Here is a 24,209-nt window from a genome sequence, read left to right as displayed (position 1 = left end):
TCTTAAATGGGAATACTAGAACATAATGCACAACAGCTTTCCAGTCTCCTTCAACTACCTTTTTTTTTTCTCCTGCTTATTTTATTATAGAGGTTTATCTCAAATATTTCATCCATGAGCACTCTGAGCAAACCTACAGCACATCAAGTCTTTCAAAGGAAACTTTTCAAATATACTGCAGCTCCTGAAGCTCTTGGAGCTAGAGAGAGACCACTCCTGTTTACAAAATATAGTGCCTTTTTCCACACTTCCTCAGTGATATGAGTAGTTCTGAATACTACAGGCAGCCCTGCTGAAGCCAGCCAAACGACTCTCGTGCACAGAATCTGGCATTTTAAATGTCTTAATACTGTCACTGGGGGGAATGAGAGGTGGCTCTTGGAAATCTCTGAGGAAAATGGGCTCATGTTGGAGGGAAGTCTTCAAGGTTCAGAAGACAGACGGGCAATAATATCTTAGCTTCAGTCATCTTAACATAGGTACAAAATGCCCATTCATGTTCTACTGGAAAGCAGAGACCCTAGATGGCCCAGAACCATGTTAGAAAGTTCTACACTACCTTTTGTAGACATCATGTATTACAGGAAGGAAATACTCATGGCAATTTTGACAGTTACCGGTTCGTTCTGGTTTGCTCAAAGCTGTTGTGGGTTTGCACCACGTCACATTGGGAGAAGGGAAAGAGGACTTTAGAGAATTGCCTCTTTAAGCTGTGTTGAGTTGTCCTCAGTCACAGCTGGAAGTCTGAACCCAGATATTAAATCAGCATGCAGTGGATGGTAACAGCAGAACCAAGATTTTGGTAACTACTAAAATACCCCAACCACCCCCTGTAGCATTTAATTAACTATAATGGCAAGAGCTTATTCATCATAATAGGACTGTGGAGACACTGTCAAATAAGAATTACAGAGGGAGGTAAAGAGACATCTCTAACATTACACAGACGTTTTGCCCCAGAAGAGGGTTAAAAATACAAGAGCTCATTCGTGATTTAAAGCTATGGTTCACCATAAGTAATAGAACTGCTAATCTTCTGTAAGTCCTGCAGAGCTTGGCTGAAGTTTCTAACTCAGTTTTGTCAGCCTTGTACATATTCTTGGCTGGGTAGCATCTAAGAAGTAATTAATATTGCTATGCAAACATAGTAAATCATGTTTGAAAGCTCACATACTCATGTCAAATAAGTACGACCAAGCTCTTGTGCTCTCTGTCATTGTGAGTACATGCTCCTCTTCCTGCTCCTGCCTAGATAAGAGCAATGATCCATGATAGGAGGTGAAGATTCACAAGGCATTCATCCATCTTTGAATGTTCGTGTTAGATCTTTTACTGTGCAGGCACTTTATGAATTTTGTGAAGCTGTAACACTATCCTTCCCACGAGGACACCAAATTACTTATCCATGCTTTTGATATAATGCATCTTGGCTGAACTGCTGCAGCTCTCTCAGTCTGGAAGATTTCCAGTCAAGGGCTATATTTACGTCAGTTACAATTGATTCAAAATGCTTCCACAGGACCTTGAACAGGCTAACATATTTTCATGCGTTTAATCCAAAACAGAGATGATAGATGGCTTTCTGGTAAAACAGGAATAATTGTGCTTGTACCTTTAGTTCTTTGGTTTGAGTTGGTATCTCTGGTTGGTATTGAGACACTGCTTAGATCAGTATCTTTTCTGGAATTCCATGTGACTACAGATTATGCTTAGGAGCATACAGATTTAGGAGGGCAGTCGCCTGACTCCCATTTTTGGAAAAAAACTGAAGGATTCAGGAGCCCAAACCCTGTGGAATTATAGGGAAAGTAAATGCTTCTGCATTGAAAGCCGATTTTGAAGGTGGTACTTAGGCTTCTAAGTCACAGAAGCACTTCTGAAAATTTGTCTTCAACTTAATTATATACTATTACACTCTTTGTCCTTGGTGTTCTTATTTGGCGAGCATAAAGTTTGCCAAGTTTTCTGGGATTTTTACCACCCAGATTCAAGCCTTATCTTTTATATTTGGCTTTGATTAACACAGCTGTTATTTATTCTCTGCTTGGCAGGAGTTTCTGCGAGACCACCATAAAGTCGGCCTGTGTGTATTGTATTGTACTTTTAATCTCCTTTTCCTTTACAACATACATACAAAATATCCTAAGGGGAAGATTACTATACATATATTTGGATTCATGTTCACATATTAATATATGTATAAATGCACATCAAAGACGGTAACAAAAGGAGGGGATATTTTAGTAATCTACTAAAAGCGTTTGTGAAAAAGTCTAGATAACACATAAAATGGAGTATTTTTTGTATGGCACAAATCAGGGGATCAGAATTAATTGGTTGCTTAATGGAAGCATAATTCAAGATAAAAAGGGAACACACTCTATTCAAAGTAACTGGGATGATTTGAGTGGGAGAAAGATCTATAAAATCAAGAGGCTGCTATACCATTACGTTCATTTATTCACAGCTCAACACCTAAGGTTTTCTAAAGCAATGCATTTGAATAGACTTTCTAATGAAAAGTAATTGAGAGTTGAACAAAATACAACGTTGCTTAGAGTTGCTCGGTTAATTCAATTTCATACGCACTGCTAAGTCCTACCTGAAAAAGTCCTGACATCTGAGTGCTTTTTCATTGCACAGACAGGATCACATCCACTGAGAACAAACAGGACTAAATCTGGTGATAGGAGATCCCTCAGAATTCTTCCATTCAAGTGAGAAAGGAGCCACCAAATCACAAAAAGCAGTTTGGACAATCATTTATGCCAGTAAGCTATATATAACAAAACACTGCTGGGACTCCTAATGACACTATATTTGCTGAAGAAACCCTATTTGTGCTAGGAGTTTAACTGTCCAGTAGAAATTTCACAGTAATCCTGCTGATCTGATTCTCTTTTTAAAACAAATTAATCAAGAATCTAGGTAGCAAAAGTTACATCTTCAGGGATATTAGCTGCCTTGATTTCCCTTCTATGAGACTTCATGTTTGACAAGGGAAAAAGAAAGTACTTGCTCTTTCATCCTGATCAAAGTTAATTAAAATCTATCGCGTACTCATCATATTAGACCATGGTCATCACATTGTGCTGCTCTGCAGCATTTGTTGTCATTTCAGACTCCCCTTTGATCGCCAGTACAGTCTTTGTGCTGCATCTACAAGGGAAGAAATTCTTGAAAAGTTTTCCCCAAGGCAAGGAGTGTTATTTCTGCTGATGGTTGCGACCCCAGCTCATGACATTTTGCTGCAGGGGGACTTTTGAACAGGAAAGGTTGCGCTGGCCATTTCAGTGTCTGCAAACTGCCACAGAGCAAGAACTGCTAAAAGAAACTCCTCAAAACCTCCTGAAGTTTGCTGTGGCGGTGCAGAGCTGTGAGCAACATGCCAGCCACTGGGAGAGCAATCCCCTGGAATTCCTCCATGAAGGATGAGAAAGCCTGTCTGTGAGTGCTGCACTGATGATCTATTGTTTGCATTTATTTACACTACATAAACAAGCTTCCAGTTTCCTTAAAACAATGTGGACATATCCTAGTTTCCATCTCCCTTGAATTTCTCCAGTCTTCATTATTACGTAAACAGCTTTAGTAGCTCTTCACTAGCAGTCCTCTAATGCCCTGGATTTTTACCTAGTTATTAGATACAAGCCCTTCAAACTGAAAGTAGACATTAGAAAGAGCCTGTGCTACTGCACAATTTGAAAAATGTGAATTAGGATAATGTATTTTTGAATGTAGAAGCATTTTAGCACATTTAGCCATGTAATCTGTATGAACACACCGCTTAAATAGCCAGATTTGGCAAATTTCAGATCCCAAGTCAAATAAAAGCAAAACGGGAAAAAAACTGAGATTAATCCAATTTGAAGTAAAGATTCTGCTCCTCCTGAAACATTTTTCCAGCAGAATACATTTTTAAACATAATAAATGGTGATAATAAATTGTATTACAACAGAGTATAATTTTCCAGAAGCACACCTTGTTAATAAAACCTTAAACTCATTTATATTAATAGATTCTTGCGGCATGCAAAGTATGCATATGCCCATCCTGCAGTTGCTTTAGCTTACACCACGTTCAGTTGTTTTCTACAGTGGATAATTTTTTTTTTTTGTCCCCCCCTTTCCTGCCTGGTAAAGCTGGAAAATTCCACTAGTGATAACTCTGACAGCTTGCTCCCCCTCCTGCCGCTCCTCTTTTAAGAAAACAAGAGGGAGGGAACAGAGTCTGGAAGTCTGGGTAGTTACTGATTTAGTAAATTCTGCAAGTCTTACCTCAGAGCAGAATAAAGCCTTGGTGTTATCCTTAAAGGAGCAGAGCAGATGCCTTCTGAAACCCAACTTCTTCATGCTCCTAGTGGCAGTGAGTCCCTCCTCAGCCTACGAACACCAAGTTGCATATTCTGGGAACTATCTGGTAGCCTGTGATAGGATATTCTGCCTCTAGTCATACAAGGGCTGCAGGAACAAAGAGCAGTGGAGCTTCTGGGCCCTTGTGGGAAATGGATTGACACTGCTACATCACTACTTAAAGAGTAGGTGCCTTCAGGATAAATCCTCTTAGTGTGTTTTTCCTGTTTGTGTCAGAACTTAAACCTTTTATCCATTTCCTAAGAGGAGAAATAAAAAAGGTAATCAGCACAAAGCTGCACTGTAATTTGGGAAAGTCCCCATGGGGTGGCTTAGAAAAAGACAGAACCTATTTATGTGTTTTCTGCTAAAGGGATATGAGACACTACCATTAGTATAAGGGCAAAAATTGTTAATGACCAGATGCAAATCAATGAGGAGCTTTCTCTGCATGGAGATGGCTACTTCACCCAGAGCAGAAGCACAGTACGCAACAGCAGCAGGGAAGGAGAAATAAGGCAGAGTATAGCTGTTAAGAAATCAAATATTTATGGGGAAGCCTTTCTTCCTTTTCCTATAGTGGGACAATCAGTGGGAGTCCTAGATGAGCGCTAGCAAAAGCATGCATGAGTTTTTGTATGAACAGGGGCTTACAAGATGGATAAAGTCTTGAAATTTGAGATTTTGAGCTGCAGCTAGAGGATGAAGAAAGTCACTGTGTAAAATGTTCCCTACCACAGGCTGTTTATACAGTCAAAGGAGCCCTAAAAACTAACTCTTAAGCGTGGAAAGAATATGAGATGGCCAAACTTTACTCCCTCTACTAAACCTTTGTTTATCCATTGAAATGCTTAAACCGGTTGGTCAAATTTACAGCATTCCTGTCATCATTCTGACAACCTGAAATACAGGAGAAAAAGTTGACTTTCTGGTTATAAGCTTTGTGATATCCTTCACTTCCTCCAAGGATATGGCTAAAGCCTTTCAGCAGAATAAAGGGAAAAGAAAGCCTGTTATTTAATCAGAACAAGCAGAGAAAGGAAAAAAAAAAGCTGAAAAACAAAGAAAACAGAAGGGAAAGGACTTCCTGAATCAGTCATACATATCCTAAGGGGACAGAAGAGAGCAAAACCAGAAGTCCAGAAGTGGTTTGGTTTTACAGTTCATCTTGAATTTAAATTTCCTTTATGATTTAAACTGGACTTCATGTAGTCTTCGTATTTCTTCTGGTGAACTTTTAGAATTACATACATCCTTGAAAATTTTGGAAAGTTGCAGTCATTTACCACTCTGTATAGGTTTGTTTAGGGACTGGTAGGTCATGCTTTAAAGAATAAACTGCAGAGAAGAAGGTGGCTCAGGAATTTGGTGGTGGATTGTGGGGCTGTTCATGCTACAAATACAGCCGTTGGTGGTGGTGACCAGAATCTTCTGGGCCACTACTGTTGCTCTGCATGAAGTGTTACAGTCATGCTACTCCTTATCATCTTGACTAAATACCTCAAGGTGTTACCTCCTGCAGGCAGTCAGAGGCAACCTCTAGTCTTAATAATCACCAGACTGCCTTCCCCAGCTTCTTTCAAGGTTTTCTCTGTCTTTTTGTTAAGCAATACACTACTGCCACTATTACTCTCCTTGAGCTGTTGCTGTATGAAGAAATTCAAGTAATTTTATATTAAATCCTACACTTAGTTTGAAGAGTCAGATAAATATAATTTTAGGCTTGCCTTTTCCCAAAATTTATCCCTGACTTTAAACAACCTTTGGTAACAGTGACTTAGGTTTTGGGAATTAAGGTGAGATTTGATTGCATTTGTTAAATATGAAGGTAGTTCCCATTTGTAACCCAAGTCCTTTGCAGCTTGCCTCTTGTGCAGTACAGAAAAATGCAGTCAGGAAGGGAGGGGAGAAAATGTAGTTCGGCTCATTTGCAGCAATTTACAATAAGCATATCTTCCCTCAGGCTGCTGTCAGAAATTAAAACATTCCCCTTGTTTCTGTAAGTTCTGGATCCTCTTGTCGAACATTAGATGTTGAATCATAGAATCATAGAATGGTTTATGTTGGAAGGGACCCCTGACCTTTTCCAGGGATGGGGCATCGACAACTTCCCTGGGCAACCTGTTCCAGTGCTTTACCACCCTCATCAAGAAGAATTTCTTCCTAATGTCTAGTTTTCCCAGCCCCTTCCAATTTAAAGACATTTCCCCTTGTCCTATCAGTACATGCCCTTGTGAAAAGATACTCCCCAGCTTTCTTGTATGCCCCCTTCAGCTACAGGAAGGCTGCTTGAAGTGTCCCTGGAATCTCTCTTCTCCAGACTGAACAACCCAACTCTCTCAGCCTGTCCTCAAAGCAGAGGTGCTCTAGCCCTCTGATCATCTCCATGACCCTTCTCCAGACCCATTCCAACAGTTCCATATCCTTCTTACATTCGGGATTCCAGAACTGGACACAGGACTCCTGGTGGGATCTTATCACTTCCCTCAACCTGCTGGCCACGCTTCTTTTGATGTAGCCCAGTATATAGTTGTCCTTCTGTGCTGTAAGTGCACATTGCTGGCACTCATCATGTCAAGCCACTCATCATTCAGGACCCCCAAGTCCTTCTCCACAGGGCTGTTCTCCATCAAGTCACCCCCCAGCCTGTATTTAAACCGCAGATTGCTCCAACCCAGGTGAGGACTTTGCACTTGGCCTTGCTGAATGTCATGAAGTTCACACAGGCCCACTTCTCCGGCTTGTCTAGCTCCCTCTGGATGACAACCCATCCTTCTGGTGTGACAACTGCACTACTCAGCTTGGTGTCTGCACTCGATCTCACTGTCTAGTTCATCAATGAAAATATTAAACAGCACTGGTCCCAGTATGGACGCCTGAGGAACATGACTTGTAGACTCATCAAAGATCTCCATCTGGACATCAAGTCGTTAACCACTACTCTCTGAATGCAACCCTCCAACCAATTCCTTATCCACTGACCAGTCCATCCATCAAATCTATATCTGCCCAATTTAGAGAGAAGGCTGTTTGTGGGGAACTGTGTCAAAGTCCAGATAGATTACATCTGTTGCTTTTCCTGTGTCCAGTGATGTGGGTACCCCATTGTAGAAAGCTGCTAGGTTGGTCAGGCAAGACTTGCCCTTGGTGAAGCCATGTGTGAGTGAGGACCCTGCCTGCTGCAGGCTCCAGGTTACAGCTGCTTCCAAAGAGCATCTCAGCTCACCTATGGATTAGAAGTCTTTCTGTCCATGAAGGGAGGAGAGAGTGAGGGACTCACCAGAGAGCTGTTAAATGCTGCAAATGGATAGGTGCTCACTGGGCATAAGGTATGCTTAAAATTAAGGGAACTGTAACCCTCTCCCTGTAGTGTTCTTGCTCTTAACATAGTTTACTTCCAAAATACAGTACTTTCTTTATATATTTTTTAAGGAAACATGGAGGTCAAAAGCCTTGCCGTAGAACTATGTGAATATGTTTAAGCAGCTTACTTTTGCCCTTACTCTTTTTGGACTGTCACAATGGTGAGACCTAATCACAGCTGTCCTGTGAAAAATAAACAGTGTTGAACCGGTATACACAGGTGTCTCACTGAAGAATCGCACAGAGGACTACCTGCACTGGTATCTTTATTAATATTTGAGCATTCTGTTTCGTGGTTTGTACGAAAGTAACTCTGAACTAATTCCATATATGGGACATAATCGTAGAATCATAGAATCACTAGGCTGGAAAATACCATTGAGATCATAGAGTGCAACTGTACCTGTCTACTACTAAATAATATCCCTAAGCACTCCATCTACCTGTCTTTTAAATACTTCCAAGGATGGTGACTCAACCACCTCCCTGGGCAGCCTGTGCCAGTGTTTGATAAACCTTTCAGTGAAGAAATTTTTCCTAATTTCTAATCTGAACTTCCCCTGGTGCAACATTCCCTCTCATCTTATCCCTTGGGAGAAGAGACAAAAGAAAGAGACAAACACCCACCGTGCTACAATTTCATTTCAGGTAGTTGTAGACAGTGATAAGGTCTCCCCTCACCTTCCCTTTCTCCAGGCTAAACAACCCCAGTTTCCTCAACTACTCTTCGTAAGACTCAGCGCTTGGCCTTGTTGAACCTCATACCACTGAAATATTTCAGCAGATACACTGCATGTCATACAACTGATAAATACGGACACATGTGATTTTCTGTTATTCTTTTTCTAAAGTTAAGATGTGAAACAGACCTGATATTGACTCTATTTTATGACTGCAGAAATACACAGATTGTCCTTACAATGAGACAAATGCTTAAGCTTTTTGATGCATCTGGATGTAAGAACGACGCATAAAAAATTAGCTATGTAAATAAATTATTTTTCAGGGCTTTGTCTAAATAAGCAATTGAACAAAATCTTCCTTTAAAGTTTATCTGAAACAAAGCCGTTGGCTTTTCCTGTAGAAATTCAGAACAACAGTAAACAGTTTGATCTTAGAAATTTGTTTTACTTTTCTGTTGAAAGTTAAATCCACATAAATCAGAAGCAAAACAGTTCATTTAGAAGATGTCACAATAAAATTTTCAGCTTTTTCTGATTTTTCCCTGTTTTTTCCCTTGGCTCAAAAAAATGTTTAGTATATTGTTCTGATTCATCCAAATATTTTTGTTCCCTGGAAAACAAATCTTCCTTTTTTTGTTTGTGCCACTTCTAAATACAGTCTTCTGTTATAACAGGTCACTGCTGCTGAGGACTCCTCTAACTGATGTCATATGGCAAGCACAGAAATAGAACTACAAGGAAGGAACTGGAAGAATTATCATTGGATTAATTATTCCACAGAAATTAAACTGGCATGAACATAATCATCTGGTGGGTTCTTCTGAAACATGACTGCTATTTTCAGGGACTCTATATATTGATCTATTCCAGCTGTTAGGGAGCAAAAATCAGAAGCTCTTCTGCAGGCTGGATTTTACATTAAAACTGAAATACATTAAGCACACATGCTCCAAATCTCACTTGTTTTTCATAGCAGAAAAATGGCAATACTCTAAAACTTAATAAGTGATGTATTTGAAAACAACTATGTAGATAGGGAGATGATAGTCATCCATGGCCAAGCATTTCAGATGCCATTAAAGGTTATACCTTCTCTTAGGAGAACTCTGAAGATCTGCTCCTTCTGTCTGGACTTTGGCAGGGAATCTGTGACATTTCCTACCTAAGATCAAATAAGATTTAATTGTGGACTTAGCTCTGCCTAGGAAATAATCAATTAACAGAACAGGGATTTTTCAAAAGTAACTACTTAACCTCATGACCATTTAGACATAAAATCAGTCAGGAGAGAGAAGAGGGTTTACAGAACATGACAAAAGAAGTATTGCAAGATGTGCAGTGTCGATGTATGAAAGCTATGGAACAGAAAAAATTTTGCAGTGCCTGTAGGAAGGGTTTTGTTTTGCATTGCCCGAGTGCCTTGCAGGAGGCACACGGCTGGACACTGAGGTCGGTTTTACAAACTCGCTGAGGCAGCATTCTTTATCTGCAGTAACACTCAGTGTTGGCTGCAAAGGTCACCTTGACAAATGAACTTGCCTGGTGGGGAAAAAAACTTCCTCCACGTGGAAATGAGCAGGAAGGGACTGTGCTTGTTTTCCAGTGCCCATTGCGATAGCCACAAACCAGGGCTATATGTACACTGGAAACAGTATGTGAAGCGACGTGATTTGGAACCATTTTTTGTGCTGAATTTACAAACAGAGAGGTTTTTCTCATGTGGCTCTTTGATCTTTGGAGAAACACTATTTCTTACCTGAATTTTCAGTCCTCTAGTAACTTTTGACATTATTCTTCTATTAGATCCCTCCAACAAAAGCCTGAATTACTTCTTGCATTATAGTATATCATAGAGAAGATGTTAGTTGTCCTAATCCCAAGGATTTACACTACAATTCCCTAAGGAAGCTGTTTACTTTACCTTAGAGCCATTGTTTCTTTCCAAGCCAAATCAAGACCAAGAATAAAAAGATGATAGTCATGGAAGAGTCACTGAGTGAATAGGACATGAATAACAAGATGATCAAGAAAATAGTTACTTGCTAGTATCTCTGAATTTCAATGTGTTTTCACTTGGAAAGAAGGACCTGAGCTGATAGTCTGCAACACTACCATTTCATACATTCACCAAGACCAATCTCTGGCTTTTGCTCCTCTGTAGCAACAGCCTAACCATGCATAAACCCTGAACCAGCTGTGGCCCTGAAGAGTCTTTTCTAGGTACAGTTTGAATCATTCCGCAAGACCAATGATATTCTGACTCTTAAAAACAATATTTTTTTTTCACTGATCCTTTCCTCTTTTGCTTCTCTTATCCCAAAACATTTTTCCAAATCAATCTTTCTGGTGCTTCTTTACCATGATGTTTCTCCATGCCTTTGACGCACAGGGAAATGTTAGGGGTAGGGTTCCTGCAGTCTAAAATTATTGCTTGCCTCTCTTCTCCAAAACAAGAATATTCATAACATATGATGTCGGCTGAAGTTTCAAAGATCACTACAAAAACTAGAGAAAATCCAGAATGCATGACATCAAGGGCCGAAGAATTGCTGCAGCTTGAGTAAAAACAAAGGAACTTTGTCTAAATCCAAACAAAGCCAAGCAATAGGTAAAAGCCCTGGCTTACTGATTGCCAAATGTAAAACACTTATTCCCATTCCTCCCTTAGATGTTAACCAAGCACTGCTAAACTAACTACAGCTAAACCACTGCAATGTATCAGAGATATTTTTACTTTAACAGATGTTCTTCACTAATGTGACTTTAAATATAACTGCCAAATTCATACTTGGCCAGTAATTTTTATTTTAAGAACTGGGTTTAGTTTAAGCCGAACTTCTGATGATTTATTGACCAATTCACTTCTCCTTAAAAGTGAGGATTTAATTTGAACCAATACCTTACTAGTTTCGCCCATTAGTCGATACTAATTTACTTAACAATATTACTTGAGAGAAACCGTAAATCATGAAACATGTTCCAGTAAAAGGACTTAAAAAAAAGACATCCCTAACTAAATAGACATCACATCTGAAATTTCTGTTGGACACAAACAGACAAAGGAAAAAAGAAGTTTTTACTTTCTGTACATAATTATGGCCCTGAATATGCTCAACCAATTGCAAATGTCCAATCTCTAAGCTCATTCCTTTGAACAGAAACATACATAAGTCAAAGACATACCTACTTGCCATGTATAACATAAATATTAGGTTAGTCTAAAATTTTGTTAAATATCTGACATGAAAGCAGAACTGGGCTTGGCAGTCGGTTAGTATTTGAGATGCCTGTCTTGCACAATGAAGCAAAAAAGAGGGTACAAGAAAAGGAACTTTTATTAGCAAGTTTAAGAGAAGGAATCCATGTTAACCAGTCCACTGTGAACCATCAGACATTTCAACACAAAAAATAAAATTAGAAATTTGAAAATATTATCCTGAGATAAAAACCAAAAGCCGCACTGTCCCCCTTCAAAAGTGAATGCAATACTGCTCTTTCACCATTTTCACAAATGGCATTAAGAGACTCACAGTAGGTGAGGCCACAGATCTTCCTTGCCTTACTTCAATCCAGAGACCTAGAGCCCACCATGTTCAGCACTTGGCACATCCGATGCAGCCCAAATCACATCTGTGCCACCAGAGGAACCAAGACCATTGGTAGCACTGCTGAAACTGCTTTTTTGCCCTTACTTGTGCAAGTCAGCAGTGAGTGCATGGTAGTGGACACTCAGGCCCGCAAAAGCACTTTTCTCTGCTTGGGAAACACATCTTTTCAACCACAAATGCCTTCATGACCCTGAAGGAGGCTACTGCTTGCTTTCAAGATCAATGTTTTTATCAAGCTTTAGAAATCTCTGGCTTCAACAGCACTGTCCAAACAAGATATACACAGACACATAGGTTTCCTCAATGCCAATATACAGAAAAGCACTCTTTCAGGGCCAGACATCATGTGCTGTTTCCAGCTTTTCTTTCTCACTCCCTCTCACACTTGCAGATATCCAGCTGGGGGGCCTGAGGATACCAGCCACGTGTCAATGTCACAGGTTCCATGGAGTTCTGCAAGGTGATTATGTGACAGTTATTTCCTCTTGCAACACTCTCTTGCATCAAAGTGCTTCAGGTCCCTGTTGTTCATATAACAACTGGTACTGACGCCAGCGTCAGCAGCTTCACCGGCAGGTTTTTTGGTATTGGCAAGGCAGAAGAAAAATGCCGATTATGACTCATACAATGTGTTGGATCAGAGCAAGAAAAAAATTGAGATATTTGATAAGAGATGGTGTTTCGAAAAGGCTTTCCTGGTAGTGCTGTTAAAATTCCAGGAAGAGTCTCCTTTGCCAGGTGTTGCAACTGCAGGCAGCCTTCTTTGGATTTTCCGATGGATGAGTGTTTCATATGGCCCTTGTTTTTCTGCAGATTTGTATGAGCTGAGAGGGCAACTTATGTCTTATAGGACATATGTTATTAACTTAGTGGTAGGTTATGGCAGATGGGAAAAGGTATGCTTTTTAAAGGGAGGTAGTGAAATCTGGCAGTGTCACCCACATAGAGCGCAAGTAAATGTTGCCTGATGAAGACACCGCTTGCTCCCAGCCCTTCTTTGCATCTGTGTTAGGCGTGTGAGTGCGAGAGACCTGCCAAGAAATCCCATGGGGATCCCTGTCTTGGGAGGGCTACAGTGCTGTGTCTAGTCTGGCTCAATTCCAGCATACGTTGTGGCCTGTCTGCAGTACTCATGATATTTCGGTCTGCTGCTTATGCCAACTCTGCTGCCTGTGTTCGTTTCTGTGTGCTATGAAAATGTTGTTGTTGTTATCACCACCATCATTATGCAGTGGAGGTGTAAGTCAGACACAAAAGCCTCCTGGGTGCTATGCTTTGTACAAGCTACACTGAAAAATGCTGTTTTCCATCAAGAGTCTCCAGCCTACCTCTGCCCATGCAGAATGCCGTGCAACCTAGCGATGTCTTGATTGCAGTTCAGGCAGAAAAAGTCACTTTATGCCCCTAAGAGACCTTAATTTCAGAAACATAATTGCTTTTTTTCTCACTACGTTAAGGATATACGAAAAGCGTAACAATAACAACAAAAAGTCTGAGTCTTTCTCATATCCAATTGCAAGCTAATTTTAAAGCTACTGTATTGGGCCCTATGAGGCACAGTGCTCTGGTCTGGTAAAGAATTATTTCTAGCCTCAGAGGACATGGACATATATGTGGACATACAAGAGTCATACATCCAATCAGTGATTCAGGACTATACTTTTACTTTTTCAAACCCTGGGCCAACTTTATAACTGAGGAAAAGAGGTAAATATTTCCTTTATTTTTATTTTCTTTCTGTCAGACTGCTTAGAGAATGTAGAGAATGCAGGAGGTTAGCAATGCTATTACAATTTTGTTGGGAGGGAATTGGAGAATGGGTAGTGGGCAGGTGAGGCGTGGCGTTACTGGGGCCTGTGGTTTTCCACATGGCTAAAATTCTGGGTGTTGGCATGTCGGTACCACAGCTGATGCACTGTGGCTGACCAACACACCCTACATGCACACACGTACAGATGCACAAATAGGTAAAGAGCGCAGGAGAGACTGTACCACAGTGAATGTGTACACCTCAAGAATTTTTGAAGTGTTGAGTAATAGTCAGCTGATAGGGGAATTATGCAGTCTGACCCTGAAACTAAAACCTTAAGCAGACATGCCATGACAGCAGAACGTGTCTCTGGTTGCTTTGTCATCCCTTTCTCATTATAGTCTTGGGACTAGTTACAGATCTGGCTATAAAATTTAAAAATTTGCCTGGGAATTGTAATTTAGAGCTGCTCTTTGCAAAGATTCACTGTTATTGGAAAGAGAAAGGAGTTAAGTGCACAGAAGGTGCACATCATGGTGACAGCTGCCTTTGGAGTTACTGACAAAGTATTTCATGCTGTGTGCGCTGTCAGGCACACCATGCATCCTGGTTTTCTAGGGATTTCTTTGATTTGATTTAACAGCCCATTGCCCCTTTGGACTATATGGTGACAACACTCAAGAATTTATTACATACTCTCTCTTCTTCTTCTTTTGAGCAAAAGGAGTTTTGAGTAACTCCAGGTAGAATCTCAGTTCAGGCTAAAATATTGTCCCCTGGAGTTTCCTGCAAGACCAGTGGTGTATACTAGGGTCTCCACACTCTGCAATCTGTGGTCTAACCCTACTTGGCACTGACTATTCAGAATGTTGAAGAAAAAATATGGGTGTTGGAGTGGACTGGGGAAAGAAAATCTCAGTTATAAGTGCCAGGGCTCAGAGCTGGAAAGAGTTTTTTCTACAAATCAGAAAAACTAAGCAGGGATTGGTTCCTGTGAGGTGCTCAGCATGTTGGCCACAATCCAGTAAAGTACTTAATGTTATGTGTGCTCTGGAGGGTGTTGTAGGGAACAGCTGAGCACCGAGTAGCCAGCAGGATCAAGCTCCAAATGGGGACCAGACATAAACCAGATGGCATTGTATTAGCTTTGCCATATTAATAAGCTCTTTGGTTTGCATTTTAATCTGTCTCTCTTATTTCACCCTTTCTAGCTTTGTCTTTTTTGTAAAACAAATCATATGTGCACTAGGAAAGGAAGGCAATATACCAAAATTTCCCCTTATCACCTTTTCACAAGCATGATGATAAATCAAGAGCTGGGAAAACTGCTGCTTGTTTTTGACACAGATCTGGCTTAATCAGTGGTGCTTGGACAAGAACCATCAGGAGTTTGGAGCTGCTGAAGGATAAAAAATGCTGACTCTGTCTTCTAATGAGCTGCTCAAATGTGTGTGACGAGTGTGCTGTTGTGCTTGAGAGCTTAAGGGCCTGCATCAGATGCTATTTCAATGCATTGGGGTGTTTTTTGTGGGGGTATGGATGGGGGCAGGAAGGATGACTATGCAGGGATGATGGAAGATGGCTCTCTGCCTCCTCAAAAGCTATCTTCGATCTGAACTCAAGCAAGACTGCTGCCATATAGTCCTCAGCACTCACACGACTGCTGAGGTCACCTGCCAGAAGGCAGTGGGAAGAAAATAAAACCCTAGTGGCTGCTTTTTTTTTTTTTTAAACAAGCTTCTGGTTTTTTGCTCCTTCCTTTCCAGCAGTTACAACTATCTCCAGAACTTCCTCAGACCTGTGACTTGTGCGCATGCCAACTTTTACATGGATGTTTTTGAAACTGAGCACTACCTGACTGGAAGCTCTTAGCTGTAGGCGCTTGTCTGCAGGGAAGGCACAGAGAGCAGCCAAGGTTGGACATGTGTTTCTGCCTGTGTGCCTCTGTCACTGCTGACTCTCAAGACAGAGCAGTCTGGGCTCAAGTCCGAACCTTGGAGCCTGAATTAGGGCAAGGTGGCTGGCTGCCAGGTGGGTTATGCGTATTTCTCCTGTACAGACTGCAGCCATCACTTGTGCTGGAAGTGTGTATGCATGTGGGCTACAGAGTAAGGAGATTTCTGTGATTGATTTAGCATTTGGGCAATGAAAAAAGGAGCTGGCAGAAGCACCAGGTCTTTGCTTTCATGAGTACATCAATCTTCTCCTGGACTTGGAGAGAAATCTTTAATGAATTTAGCGTATGTTCACAAAGAGCTTCCTTTCTCAAAGTTATTTGTGCTGTGGATCAAACATTGTTCAATAATCATTTTAGCAAGGATGCCCGATGCTGTGTTGTTATTTAAGAAGGTGACGGTTGACTGCCAAAGCCCAGAACTTTTGAGATACCAGAATAAAAAAATGGTTTTTTCCTATCTCAGAAGGTGGTGGTAGGAACAGGAGAAAACACTAATGCCACTTTTTTTTTTTTTTTCTCATATCTTTGTATCACTCAAGAAAATTTCTTTCTTAGGTGTAGTTATGGAGTTCTTTTGTTTCAAGGGAAAGTTTCACACGCATCGCTTTTAAGAAGTTAAGACAAATAAGGTTGGCTACTTCTGGAAATGTTCCTGGCTGGCAAATGAGCTATGTTAACTATCAAGTGAAAGCTTAGTCCATGGCAAATGTGGCATAATCCAAAATTTTTCTTCCATGAAAGAGGTATACGTCTAGTTAAGTTGCTTTTTATTTGCCTCCTGCTAAGAGCAGGTCCCTAGACAGTTACGAAAGTGCACATTGTTAAGTGGCAGCTTGTTAAGCTGTTGCAACTTGCTTGTGTGTCTGAATCCTGATAGACTAGGAGGGAATGAAGTAGTTTGGAGATAGCCAACTACCAGACAGCACCTATGGGCTTGGTGGGAATTTGACAATAACTTTTGATCAAATAAGGAACACATTGTAAAAAATGCCACTTTCTATTTCTGAACTGCCTATTCCTCTGAAGTTTCCTCTAGAAAATGCTCACATAGATGCAGTTTTCACAGCTCTAGGAGGTACAAGAATTTGTGGGCAGGTATTTTGTTTATTTTGCCTATATTTTCAGTCCATACACTGGTGATAGGCAGAGCTACTTTTCTGAATCCTGACAGGAAAAGTTTTCTAGCCTCACTATAACACTTTGAGGCAATGATCTGGGCTGCGAGATGGGTCGGGAGGAGCCCAGAGAACCCCCTGGTAAATACCACAGTCAAGCTTAGAGGTTGCCCGAGTCTGTCCTTCATGAACAACTCGACAATACAATTAATTCCTCCAGGGGTCCATCTGTGACAAAAGTAGAATTTGACGGAATAAATAATGTGCACATTAGGCCTAGCAAACACTACAGAAAACACAAGGCAAGCACCATTGAGAATAAGTTTATGATAAAACTGTGTCTTATGAAAATTAAACAACTTCAGCAGCTCAAAGGAGCCACACAGAGTTGTTCTTGTTGTTTATGTTGTCATTAGGGTTAAAAGTAAATCATTCATCAAAAGGTATTCCAAGTGTTTAGAAATAGAGCAAATCAGAAAACAGGCACTAGAAGTGTATAAGTTAAGAATTTCTACTCGAGATATTATCTGATTGGTTTCATCATACAAAATTAACTTTATTTTTGTTAGGCAAACATTGGATTGTACGTGAGGTCACAACTAATCAAGAAGCTATTCTCTTATCATAATTTCCAGGGAAGCAGGACTTTCCTATTTACATATTGTATAGGAGAATAGTCAAGATAATATATGCTGTAGTATAAAGAATTTGACCTTAGACATTTCAAAGTCTAAACAACTAACTGAAACATACTTGATGTCACTACGCATTTCAACAAAGAAAGCATAAGAAAACACATGTTCCATAGACAGATTCAATAGAAGTTTTTTTGAAGGGTAAAGTCTGTATATCTCTTTGATGCAAACCTTGAAATGTCTAAGGTCAAATTCTGTATACTATAGTACCATTCCACTAAAGAATTTTTTTTTGCATGATCTTTCATCTACTTTCATCATGGTTTTCGTTTAACCTTCACTTCACTACTTGTTAATAGAGTATATCTACTTTGCAAGATTTCTTCCAATACTGCCAAACGTATATCATTTTTAAAGACTGACTAGCCAAGTTTTATTTGATGACAGGACAAATGCAACCTCCCCCCCCAGCATCTTCATTAAAGCAGAGTTGTCATAAAAGTAGATTTTAGATGTTTTCTTTTTTACCTATGTACTTCCTTTTTCCTTAACTAATTGATACTTTATCCTTAAATTTTGAGTTTTCTCTTCAGCTCTTTTAGATTCCTTTAATGACTGGAAGATTCCTTGGTTAAATTTCTGATTTGTTGCTGTATTATTTTATTCTATCTTTACACAAGCTACACATTCTGAAAATATGGATAGGATGGCATGAAACTCCACAAATCTCCTTATCTTAGGCACACAAAAATTATACTTCTAGTCATTTAAGTTGATGTCTGTGATCAGAATCAGTTCAATAATTCATCTCTAGAAGGTAAAATATCACGTGCAAAGACCAAAATACTTTTCCCATTCTCAAACTCTGTATGACTTATTACAAAACCACAAAACAACAACTCATCAGAAGTCAAAAGTAATATCAAAAGCACAGAGACTATCACAAGCAGAGGAGAAAATCCTACAGCTTGATACTTACACAATTTCTTAAAATCTAGCCACTTTTCTCCAGTTGCCAGCCAGAGGATAGCTGTGTGTGAGGCAGAGACACAAACAGTACATCCTTTTTTACCTGTCCACACAGCTATTTGAAGTCTGTTAAAGAGCAAACTTCTGAGCAATTACATAAAGACAAAATAACATGAAGGAAAAACACATACATGATTTTGCGTCAGCTCTTTCACTTTCTGCACAGCAATTCCCATGAAGATCGCAATGTAGAATATTTTTTTCCTGTTAGTATTGCTCACTTTGTTTTTTATAGCTGCTTGGAGATCTGCATCATTATATTTGATTTCAGTTAATCAAGCATACAAATGAACAGGAATGCAGACACACAGCACTCTAAAAAACACAGAAGGAAGTTTTTTCAAACAAAATCCCTTTATTAGGCAGTGGTTCCAGTGATGCAATCGGAATAGGAAGGAAAGTCTGTGTTGTTTCATTGTTTTGTTTGGATTTTGGGGTCCAGTGCTAACTTGTGATAATATTTCCATTCGTGAGTATATTTCTCTAAAGGCAATCCAGAAAAGTGACTGTGATGAATCTAATAGGAAGAATATCCCATTGAACTTGCTAAGTTTTTCCATCATGAGTGACCATTACAGAATTGCCTCACTCAATTATCTTTCCTGTGTATTCAGTAGCTTTTGGCTAAGTTAATTGTTTTTTATCAAAGTCCAATAAATGCACAAAATGGATTCAATAAAAATGTAATTATACAAAAATTCAATAACTAATTCATCCCTGTTGAGGTGTTTAAGAGTTTTTAAATAAGAGAATGGAGTGAATAGCGTAAATGACCAAAAAGCAGCACTGCAACGTATATCGAGGATATAGAGTTGATTGGAGAGAATACCTATATTCTTTAGAGACAAGCCCAAGTCTGCTGCCAAGAGGATTTTTGGATCTGACCTTAAATGTTGTCAGATGTTGATTACATTTGAAATCCAAAGATTCAACTCTATATCCTCCACAGTTCAACAGTTAAAACAAACATGTCCTCTCTACAGACATGAATTATCTGATCAGTCCACCACACTGTGTAATTTTAAACAGGATTTTCCAAGTGACATGTGCAGAGCACTGTATCATCTCTCTGGCTTTAGATAGCATGCTTTAAATGTGAGAAAGACCAATAGTGGTAGAAATATTAGCTTAAGCAAACAGGATTTTTCCTTAGTCAATCAAACTTAAAACGCACAGCATCAGTTCTGCAAAGTGATCAAGTTCTTTTCATCAATGTAAAATCAATATTGAGGTTTAGGAAGTTTCCTTCCCTTCTGTAAGAATATGTCACTTCTCTCACCATACATGAGAGAAGTAAGCATGTGTTGTTCATTGTTTATTCCTCAGAGCTACTCACTGCTTTCAAGTGGTCTTCAGAAGATGCTATATTTGGCCTGCTATAACCACATTATAGGGCATCACTCATTTTATAAGTTGTCATGAATGATGGAAAAGTGGTAGCATTTTTTTAACTAAATAAAGATCACAGAAAAGCACAGAAAAATAAATACTGAGCTTATTATCTTCAGCTATACCAGTCGCTTAAGTATACTGACGTCAGCAAACATTTTAATACCCTGTGAAGACAGCCAAAGCCATAAATATGTGTTTTCTGCAAAGATATCACAAAACCTCTCTCCATTATCTATTATTTTCCTGGCTGATGCTGGTATATGTTGCAAACCATTTTACTTATATTTCAAAGATGAATACAATACTAAGTTTAATTTTTTTTAAAGTCTGCAAAGATTGCCTAGAAAATGTTATTGCTACTGCTATGTCCAGTGAATTAATGAGATGTCGGTGTCTGCAGCTATAGGGTAGCCTCACAGATGCATATCATTTCAGTGTTTGGTCCATTTCTATTGTTGCACAGCCTGAGGTCCACTTTAGCTTGGATGAAATTTAAAATCTGTCCCAGTGATGGAAACTCATCACCAACAGCCTCAAAGGAGGTAACTTAATCTAGCCATCCACTCCACTGATATAATTAGGAATGCACTTTGTCAGCCTTTGAGGGTTTAACTACAGCTGGCTGGGTTCAAGGCAGTCTCAGAAACCAATCTGTTCTTAGTAACACCATCTCCTTCACAGAATTACAGACATACTTTCAGCAGATATACCCAGCTAACTGTCGAATGATGTTTTTCCGCCCACTTATACAGTGTCAATGTCTTTTTCAGCATAAATAAAGACCTGGATCAATGCCATGAAATGTTTCAGAAACCGAAGGCTGAACTGACAGCTCAAGAATAAAGGTTATGAACCTTATTTACAGTGTCTGAATGTGGCTCAATTCAGCCTCTGAATGTCATCATATTCCTGATCAGCTGATGAAATTTAATTAGAAAAGAGATTCTAATGGATAGTCAGATGCTGACTGGACTATTTAAGAAATAAAAGATAGTGTAGGCTCTATTCTCCATGAAAATCAAAACTCTGCTCTTCACATGGATTAGCTAAGTTAGGAAAAAAATAGTCTAACCTAATAAAAATGTGAAATCTTCTTTAAATTTATTCGTCAGAACTACATCTGGCTCCCTGATGTACCCTTAACTCTTCTGCTGGAGTCTGCAGGGACTGAGATGATGAATACTTTTCACAGTATTGTCAATAAGCTTTTCTAGTTGAATATCAAAAGCACCACTTCTTTTCCATGTGTTTTACTCTGGAAGGTATCTGATATGCAGTAATGAATGACATATTCTGTTATGGTTCAAATAAGTTGGATAAAGTTTCCTCTTCAGCCTGCAAAATATTTGAGAAAAATACAGTATAGCTTTCTACTTACTTACTTGAAGCATGTAGACCTGAAAATACCCAGCCTAACCTACTAATCAGCAGAGTGGCCTGTCAGAAAAAAAGATGCACTTTTTTTTTCTTATCATTAGTCCTGAAGCATCAGACTAAACACTTCAAATTCCAGCCTTCAACGTTCCACCTACAGGCACGTCAGTGGGCAGGGCACAGGCAGAAGCCCTACAGCTACAGTGGTATGGTGGTGCGCCTGCTTATTGGTTTGGGCAAAATATTGTGCTAAGATTGCTGTAGAGCTCCTCAACACAGGCAAAAGGAGGTTGGATTTGCTTGTGGCCACACCGTAAAAGGACATTCTGAATTCCTGTGTTGCAATTGTTACGTGGTAAAAATGAAATTCACTGATGTCATGGATTTGTTCCCTTTCTGTTAAACCTTATGGTGTCATATTGAGCTTTTTTATTTCTTCACCAGTATATTTGGGGTTTTTTTGCCTGTAAGAATACAGGCACCACAACTAGGCCTTACGTAGGCATAGTACCCAAATTTCACTGTCCTGCAAGTAAAAAATATCTGTGTCTGAGAGCAAAAAATAATGGACCGTGAATTAAATAAGAAAACAATGCACCTCCTTCTTGCTCTCATAAGTCTCCGTGGAGGTAGGAGAAGGTTAAGTGTGAAAGGTACAACTTATTGTATCTTTTAGAATTCTTGATAGCACTGACAGTGTTAATTATAGACCTCCTAATAACCTACATGCATATCATACCCCATGCTTGAATCTGGAAAGAGAAAATTGACCTTCAGAGACACATCCCATGACAATAAACTCCCCATGCAAATGGATGACTACTTACAACTACAGTGACACATTCTTGCATGGTAGATTACATAATTAATTGCAGATTTACTTGTGTTCAGCGTAGACTGGGGCAAGCTGGTTTGGTTTGCATGCTCTTATTGCACTGCTGAGTGCGGCACAGTTAACGTCATACTATGTCCTATAAAAAAAATTCAGTAGTTAAAAAAAAGCCATAAGAGCTGGAGTCCAGTAAGGATGAAATGCATCTTGACCACACAAAACCAGCTGCAGAGTCAATGTCTCTCCCAAAAGTCTGTGGTGTGCTTCTTAAGTACAGAACATGGAGGTCCTGTATGTTGAAGGAGGCTTTTCAAAAGCTGACATGGTAGGTTCCTTTGTTTGCTTATTCTTAATTGCCACTTTTTGTTAGAGGCGACTGATGGCTTGAAGAAGTATGCTTGAAGAAGATTCCTGTTAATTTTTGACTTGGAGGATAAGTCGTTCTAGTGTTCATTATATATTCAGTGCATTGCCAATGATGCATTGGTAGCCGTAAGCTTCATGCTCAATCTATGGACTTATATGTATTGTACATGTGTGTAAATGTGAATAAATTAATATTTCCAGAAACCTCACATTTCCAGTAATGCCATCCTTAAGTTCTCATGTTTTAATTGCTTTTGCTAATCGAAAGAAAGAAGGAGGGAAGCAAAAGCAAGCAAGGCAGCTTTGAGGGTTGCAGCAGATCACTGGGGATAATAGGGAAATGCATCCTCTGAGTGGAAGATGTAAGAAGGACCTTACACAAGGTGGACACAATTGTTTCAGCAGAATACTAAAGACTGCCATATATTTAAAAGACCCCTCTCCTATGCTTGGCCAGCTGTTTCTGCTTCCTTCTGTCCATCCTCTCTCCAAAAGCAAGCACTTTCAATGTGAAATCCTACTGTAGCCTGAGTACAAAGGCTTCCCTTGTCTCTGTTCATCAGGATAAGCTTGTGGTTTCCTTTCCTTTCCTTTCCTTTCCTTGCACATGCATGATCTGGGTACCATCTGCGTCAGAAATGGCCAAGGATAGCCAAGCCTGCAAAACATCTTTGAGAATGTGCTAGGCTCCTCTGATCCATGTTTCACCTGCAACTACAGCAAATATTTTATATTCATCTCTGATATATCCTGACAAATATTTAGAACTTGAGTTTTCAAAAGTATTTTAATAACTGAAGGGCGTATCGCAAAAGGAAGACAGGCCTAGTCACCATTATGTTTTATTTATCTAAGACCTCATAATGATGTCTTATTCTGCAATAATCCTACTAAATACAAAGTCACTCTGAGCCAAGACAAGACATAGCATAATCAATCATGACTTGTAAGCAGTTATTGACAAAAAAATATGTTATGATTACTTGATCCCATTTCCACTGAATTGAGAGATAAAACCTCAATTACTCTACCTAAGTATCCATTCAATCAGTCCATGTGTATAAACAAGGCTCATATCCCACTTGATGTTCCACTGCAGGATTTATTACTAACCTCTTATTAGACTAGAATAAAGACAAGAGCTTTTCATGTTAGATTGACTCCTACAGCTATCCAGTTCTTGCTCTCATACTACTGTCAACCTTAAAAAAGATCTGATATTCTCACTTTTAGGTTCCTGTTTCACTATTAGGTATGATCATCACTGGGCCAGAAAATAAACTTTAAAGGTATTTTATTCTGAGCTTTTATTAGGCAGAGAAATAAACGGATAGGGAAGAGGCTGTCCATCACTATACTTCAAGTTTGCGTAGACTAATCCAGAGTCTGGGTGACGGCAGACTAATGTCTGCAGGGGCATAGGTAGTGAGGAAAATACTAATCAGTGAGTTAAATTCAGAACATGTATAAATTTGTTATTCCCTGCCCAAATGTGTCCATTGGGAAGCAAGTATTTTTCTGATTTACTGTAGTAAAATATGAGGACTTACAGCTCTAGAGCTTCTTCCAGCTCTAGCAGCAAACTGTGAGAGTGACCTGGTGTCTGTCCCGAGTTTTCACCCACAGATGTTCAAAACACAGCTCCCCAGCTTGCCTCTTGCTTTTCTTGTCTTTCAGCTGGTAAATTACACCAACCCAGCTGGACTTCTACATCTAATACAGGTTTTCAATATATACTCCTCTCTGTCTCTC

At 39.6% G+C, this 24,209-nt stretch overlaps 1 protein-coding gene across 3 annotated transcripts in view; it reads right to left on the bottom strand.

Moving 5' to 3' along the window:
* Window positions 1-24,209, bottom strand: part of ARHGAP28 (Rho GTPase activating protein 28) — a 75,615-nt gene that overhangs the window by 44,230 nt on the left and 7,176 nt on the right. The window contains exon 1 of one of the 3 annotated variants that reach the window (XM_054057819.1): window positions 4,279-4,485. The exons of the other annotated variants lie outside the window; for them this stretch is intronic. The gene's annotated coding sequence lies outside the window, so the exon portion shown is untranslated. Of the gene's footprint in view, window positions 1-4,278; window positions 4,486-24,209 lie in introns of those variants that run through there. 3 annotated transcript variants of the gene reach the window in all.

Source organism: Cuculus canorus, chromosome 2 (genome assembly GCF_017976375.1).
Source record: "Cuculus canorus isolate bCucCan1 chromosome 2, bCucCan1.pri, whole genome shotgun sequence".
NCBI classification, from domain to species: Eukaryota; Metazoa; Chordata; class Aves; order Cuculiformes; family Cuculidae; genus Cuculus; species Cuculus canorus.
The sequence above is the reverse complement of the archived record's forward strand: the minus strand, read 5'-3'. Positions and strand labels throughout refer to the sequence as shown.